Below are 7,266 nucleotides of genomic sequence, written 5' to 3'. Positions count from 1 at the left end.
AATTTTTTTGAGATGTGGGGAGTGAGGGTTAATTGTATATAATGGTAACAAGGGTTCTTAATGTGTTGATTGCTAGGTTTGTAACTCGAACTCCATTCGAGCCGAGGCATTGATATAGAGATACTTGACCAAGCTGGCAGTCGAGTGCCGGCCTCCATAACACTCACTAGGGAATAAAGCACTTCTCCGATACGCCGTTTTGCTCGACCTTGACTAGTCACTAAGGGACTGAGGTGAGCTTGTTTTCGGGACGGGGGTAACGTAGGCTGCATTCCAAGCTGCGGGACACTGACTTTGATGAAGAGAGGCGTTGATGATGGAGAATTCTTGGTAAAGCTTGATAGGGAGGTCAGTTGAAGTAGTGGAGCGTCTCGATTTGAGCTTGAGTAGTGTGTTGGCAACATCGTGCTCGAGAACTAAAGGGAGTGGTGCAGGTGTGGGTAGGTAGGCGGGGAGTGAGGTGAGGTCTAGGCTGGGGAGGGACTGGCAGATATCGGCGAAGTGAGTGTTAATGACCTCAGCTGCTTCCGGGGCGGGCAGGTGAGTCACACCCGGGATGGCCCCCATCCCGGGTGTGACCCCGGGTGTGTGTGGTCTTGTTTAATCCATACAGGTCTCGGATCTTGGAGTACTAACTGCTGATGTTTTCCTGCTTGAGCCTGTGTATCTTGTTAGGATAGTATGTTAATTTTCCCGTATAACTTTGTTCCGGAGATGCTTGAAGAGGGAGGGATTGATGAAGAATGCTGAGTTGCGTTGCTGCATGAGGCGCTTAATCATGGGTGTGATCCAAGGGGCATCTGATGGGTGGATTCGCAGATATTTTTCTGGGAAGAAGTGATGGTGTGCTGTGGTGATGCTTTGCTGGTAGTTATTCCACTTGTCGTGAACATCCTCAACAGTGAGCACCTCAGTCCAGGGGTACCGTGTGATCCACTGACCAAACTGCCGCATTGCTGAGTCCGTCACGGGTCTGTAGGTCTTGGCAACAGTGCGTGTGGGGCGTGAGGTGGTAAGCGGCGGAGGCGTGGTTGCTGCGTCCCATCGGAGGGAATGGCGGAGGGGGAGATAGTGCTAGGTGAGGTCGGTAAGGATGAGGTCAAGCGTGTTTCTCCCGTGAGTGGGAAAATCCACTACCTAAGTGAGGTTCAGCTGGTCTTCTAATTCACAGGTGTTGAGATGATTAAAAGCACCACATATTACCACTTTTGCAGACGGGAATCTTGAGCGGAGGTCATCCATGTTGTCGATGATGTGAGTGATGAGCTGGTTGGCTGTGGCGGCGCGAGGAAGGTGGTAGACCAGGAAGATGATGATTGAGGCAACGAGGCGGGGGTGGGAGGGGGATGGATGAGCCTCGCCCACAGGGCTTCCACACCCTCTGGGGGGTCCACAGGGAGGACAACACTAATCCTCCACCACTTTTACCTGTCCTGAGGCGGTGAAAAATTTGATAACCCATGATGTTGCACGTTCCAGGGCTATTTGTCAGGCTTCGGTTATGGCTGCTACGTCAACACTGGTAGTGTTGATGGTGGTGATGACTTCATCCAGTTTTTTTATTGAGGGATGTCAAGTGTGTGTGTGTGTGTGTGTGTGTGTGTGTGTGTGTGTGTGTGTGTGTGTGTGTGTGTGTGTGTGTGTTTACAGCTAAGGAGACAGTTCAAGGGCGTAAAGAAAAATATTAAAATAACCGCTACTTACTGTTCCTGAACAGAGGTCAAAGGAGGCCAAAAGAGATGTCAATTTCGGGAGGAGAGGTGTCCTGATACCCTCCTCTTCAAAAAGTTCAAGTCGTAGGCAGGAGGAAATACAGATGAAGGAAGATTGTTCCAGAGTTTACCAGCGTAAAGGATGAAAGAGTGAAGATGCTGGTTGACTCTTGTATAAGGGGTTTGGACAGTATAGGGATGAGCAAGAGTAGCAAGTCGTGTGCAGCGGGGCCGCGGGAGGGGGGAGGCATGCAGTTAGCAAGTTCAGAAGAGCAGTCAACATGAAAATATCGATGGAAGATAGAAAGAGAGGCAACATGGCGGCGGAATTTAAGAGGTAGAAGACTATCAGTATGAGGAGGAGAGCTGATGAGACGAGAAGCCTTTGACTTCAATCTGTCAAGGAAAGCTGTGTGAGTGCCCCCCCCCCCCCCGCACACATGAGATGAGAGGCGGTGGCTGAATCGACAGAGTAACACCACCGCGTTCAGGAGGACGCGAGTTCAATCCCCGCCCGGTGCCACCAAGCTGGGATTTTTCAGCCGCTGCCGAGTGGCTTAAAACTACCCACATGCTGTCCAGAAGACCACCTATCAACCCGGACTCTAGATTCTAGGATCAAAGATGAGCTCCGGGAGGGCAGCATGAGCCAATGCAAGATGGCGCCACTATAAACACTCGCCTGCGCCAGAACGGGCTGGGCCGACCATCAGGACCTACCGGGAAGAAGCCTTGGGCCGACCATCAGGACCCACCGGGAAAAAGCCTACCGGCGCTATAGGCTGCGACGTAAAAAAAAAAAAAAAAAAAATACTCCATACGAGGGCGGACAAGGACCTGTAAATGGATAGTAACTGTGCGGGGGAGAAGAACTGGCGGAGACGGTACAGAACGCCCAGCCTCGAGGAAGCTGATTTAGTAAGAGATGAGATATGAAGTTTCTAGTTGAGATTTTGAGTTAAGGATAGACCGAGGATATTTAGTGTTGAAGAAGGTGATAGATGAGTGTTGTTAAAGAATAGGGGGTAGTTGTTTGGAAGATTGTGTGAAGTGGATGGGTGGAGAAACTGTTTTTGAGGCGTTGAAGGACACCAGGTTCCTCTTGCCCCAATCGGAAATAATAGTAAGGTCTGAGGCTAAGCGTTCTGTTGCCTCCAGCCTTGAATCGTAAAGTTCCTGTCGGGTGGGTCTTCTATTAAAAGAAGTTGAGTAATGCAGAGTGGAGTCATCGGCGTAAGAATGGATAGGACAATTCGTTTTGGAAAGATCATTAATGAACAACAGAAAGAGAGTGGGAGATAGGACAGAACCCTGTGGGACACCACTGGAAATAGATTTAGGGGAAGAACAGTGACCGTCTACCACAGCAGAAATAGAACGGTCAGAAAAGAAACTGGAGATAAAGGTACAGAGAGAAGGATATAAACCGTAGGAGGGTAGTTTGGAAAGCAAAAATTTGTGCCAGATCCTATCAAAAGCTTTTGATATGTCCAGCGCAATAGCAAAGGTTTCACCGAAACGGCTAAGAGAGGATGACCAAGAGTCAGTTAGGAAGGCAAGGAGATCACCAGTAGAACGCCCCTTGCGGAACCCATACTGATGATCAGATAGAAGGTCAGAGGTGGAAAGGTGCTTTTGAATCTTCCGGTTAAAGATTGATTCTAAAGCTTTAGATAGACAAGAAAGTAAAGCTATAGGACGGTAGTTTGAGGGATTGGAACGGTCACCCTTCTTAGACAGGCTGTATGAAGGCATACTTCCAGCAGGAGGGAAAGGTAGATGTTGACAGGCAGAGGCGAAAAAGTTTGACCAGGCAGGGTAACAGCACGGAGGCACAGTTTTTAAGGACAATAGGAGGCGCTCCATCAGGTCCATAAGCCTTCTGAGGATTGAAGCCAGAGAGGGCATAGAAAACATGATTTTGAAGAATCTTTTTAATAGGCATAAAAGGGTCAGAGGGGGGATGAGTAGGAGGAATATGCCCAGAATCGTCCAGAGTGGAGTTCAGCCTTAGAGATAGATGAGACGGCAGTGTTGCCGTCAGGGCTGAGGAGTGGAGGGAAAGATAAAGAAGTGAAGTTGGAGGAGATGTTTTTGGCTAGATGCCAGAAGTCACGGGAAGAGTTAGATAAAGCAAGGTTTTGGCATTTTCTATTAATGAAAGAGTTTTTGGATAGTCGGAGAATAGATTTGGCACAATTCCGGGCAGAAATGTAAAGTTCATGGTTAGCATTAGTTCGAAAGCTCTGGTACCTTTTGTGAGCTGCCTATCTGTCTTTAACAACACGAGAACAAGCGTGATTAAACCAAGGCTTTTTAGCGTGTGGAGTAGAGAAAGTACGTGGAATGTATGCCTCCATTCCAGAGACAATCACCTCTGTGATGCGCTGAGCACACACAGAGGGGTCTCTGCCCTGGAAGCAATAATCATTCCACGGGAAATCGGAAAAGTACATCCTCAGGTCGTCCGACCGAGCTGAAGCAAAATGCCAGAAGCATCGCCTCTTCGGTGGGTCCAGAGGGTGTACAGGAGCGATAGGACAGGATACATAAATAAGGTTGTGATCGGAGGAGCCCAACGGAGATAATAGTTTGACAGAGTAAACAGAAGGGTTTGAGATAAGGAAGAGGTCTAGAATATTGGGCCTGTCTCCAAGACGGTCGGGAATATGTGTAGGTTGCTGGACCAACTGCTCTAGATCGCTGAGGATAGAAAAGTTGTAGGCTTGTTCACCAGGCTGGTCAGTGAAAGAGGATGAAAGCCAAAGCTGGTGGTGAACATTGAAATATCCTTGGATGGAGATTTCAGCGTAAAGAGAGTGGGTCAAGATGTGTTTCTATTTAGAGTTAAAGTAGTGAAAGAATTTTACATAGTTTTTAGAGGTAGGTGAGAGATAAACAGCACATATGTATTTAGTAATAGAATGACAATGAAGTCTTAGCCAGATGGTGGAAAATTCTGAAGAATCAAGGTTGTGGGCACGAGAGCAAGTGATGTCGTTGCGCACGTAGGCGCAACATCCAGCTTTGGATTGAAATTTAGGATAGAGATAGTAAACATGGAATCATGGACTAGCAGGCAGCAGAAAGCCTGTTGGCTCATTACTAGGCTGCCTGCGTTCAGTGATTCAATCAATCCGTTTGCCATAGGAGTGGCTTGCAGGGAAGGATTAAAGCACTTGTGTATCTACTCTACGGGAACGTTCAGTTCACTCCCGATGCAGCAAAGTGGCGATCAATGCGTTTCTTGAAGGAGTTGATGGTCTCTGCGCTAACCACTTCTGCAGGAAGGCTGTTCCAGTGGCGAACAACTCTATTCGAGAAATAACTTCTGCCGATGTCGGTATTGCATCGCTTTGCTTGAATTGTTTTTCCGTTGTTTCTTGTTCTCAGGTTGGTTTGTAGCGTGAAGAGTTTGGAGTGATCAACGTTGCCGGGCTTGTTCAGGTACTTAAAGACTTGTATCATGGCGTCTCTTTTCCAACGTGAAGAGGTTGAGTCGCTCGAGTCGCTCTTCATAGGGCTTCTCGAGCGACTCAACCTTTTCACGTTGGAAAAGAGACGCCTGATAGGAGGACCTAGTAGGAGGGAACAGAGTAGAAATTGCTGTCAGCAGCCTCAGAAACCTGTGTTTCGGTGAGGAAGAGGTTAGGTTAGGTTTAGAGGAAGAGAGATGGGGTTCCACAGAATGAAAATTAGAACGAAGACCGGAAATGTGTGTATGTGTGTGTGTGTGTGTGTGTGTGTGTGTGTGTGTGTGTGTGTGTGTGTGTGTGTGTGTGTGTGTGTGTGTGTGTGTGTGTGTGTGTGTGTGTTTGTGTGTGTGTGTGTGTGTGTGTGTGTGTGTGTGTGTGTGTGTGTGTTTCCGTGTGTGTGTGTGTGTGTGTGTGTGTGTGTGTGTGTGTAATAATAATAATAATAATAATAATAATAATAATAATAATAATAATAACAACAATAATTGTATCAAGCGATTGCTGCTGCTCAGCTGAAAATATACACATTAAAAATACAATGTTGAAAAAAAAAATGAAAAATTACAATATGAATTGGGTATAGGGGGTCTGTGGTTTACATTGTCGGAAAGTTGTGATGAACTAGAACAAGGGAAGGGGGTGAGGTGGTGGAGTGCAGTGAGGCGGTGTGGGAGGAGGCGGTATCATCTTCTGGGTGGCGGGTGAGGTGTTAAGCCCCAGGTCGACCCCAGATCAAAAAGGGTCAGGTAGCATCTGATAGCGGGAGTGCAGGTAGAGGTGGTATCGGCCGTCACTCAGCTTATGGGCTTAGCGATGACCTGCTAATCCATGCAGTTGGCGAGACATGGACACATGGACACATGGAAATGCAGGCAAGAGAAAGCCTATTGGCTCATTACGAGGTTGCCCGCTCTGGTGATTTAATCTGTTCGACAGCCACTTGGGGCCTGGGGAGCAGATGAAAGCACCTCGACGTTGAGGAGCAGATGAAAGCACCTCGACATTGAGGAGCAGATGAAAGCACCTCGACATTGAGGAGCAGATGAAAGCACCTCGATATTCACTTTACTCCCGACGCAGCGAAGTTGATGGTATTCGCATTTACTATTTCTGAAGGAAGATTGTTCCAGTGGCGGATGACTCATTTTGAAAAGAAACTCCTTCCGATGTCTGTGTTACATCGACTAGACTGAATGGGTAAACCGTTATTTCTATTTCTTAGGTTGGTTTGCAGTTCAAAGAATTTAGAGTAATCGACGTTATTGATTTTTTTCAGAAGACTTGAATTATATCCCCGCGTAGGCGTCTTTTCTCCAATGTAAAGAGATTGAGTCGCTCGAGTCGTTCCTCGCACGGATGATCCCTGGGTATGAGGTACCCGAAGCGTCATTGTCATTGCCATTGTGTATGGTTCCGGTGCTCTGAGGGTACCCACCTCCTCAGTAGCTTCATGTGCCCGCTTGACAGTGTAGGGGAAGGTCACGTTGTCTCGCTCTCTCTGCTCACCTTTGTTGTAGGCCTACATTCGGGTGCGGCATACCCATGGTTGGTGATACAGGGTGTTGTACATGTCCCTAGGATATTGTTTACGTACTTTTTTAGTGATCACCTGTGCAGTGGATCACAGGACCTGGGAGGCCATACAAGAAGTTTGGAAGCCATCGGATGATAATTTTTTTTATGAAAATTTTTTTTTGAAATTTTTGAACATTTTTCCTATTTTTAGTAACATTTTTCAGTACCTGATTTTCATACCAAAACAATACGTTTTTCAGTTCTTCTTAATGTTAAGTCAAGATACAAAGTTTGAAGTCCCTTCATGTAACTTTATTCCATTAAAACTTTACATTTAATTTTTTTTTTTTTTTCAAAATCGGGTATGATGTACCCATGGTTAGTAGTGGTGTGACTTTTTCTAAGGTTAGTGTTCTAGGGTTAAGGTTGGTATCATCTTCGTAGCGCGTCGTTGAATCCTTTCCAGTAAATCAATGTCCTTTCTGCAATTAGGAGACCAGGGCCCGTATCCTCACGAGCTATTAACTTTTACCCTTAAAGTTACTATCAAAGTTAGTAGTTTC

This window comes from Eriocheir sinensis, unplaced genomic scaffold (assembly GCF_024679095.1).
Source record: "Eriocheir sinensis breed Jianghai 21 unplaced genomic scaffold, ASM2467909v1 Scaffold385, whole genome shotgun sequence".
Taxonomy (NCBI): domain Eukaryota; kingdom Metazoa; phylum Arthropoda; class Malacostraca; order Decapoda; family Varunidae; genus Eriocheir; species Eriocheir sinensis.
The sequence above is the reverse complement of the archived record's forward strand: the minus strand, read 5'-3'. Positions refer to the sequence as shown.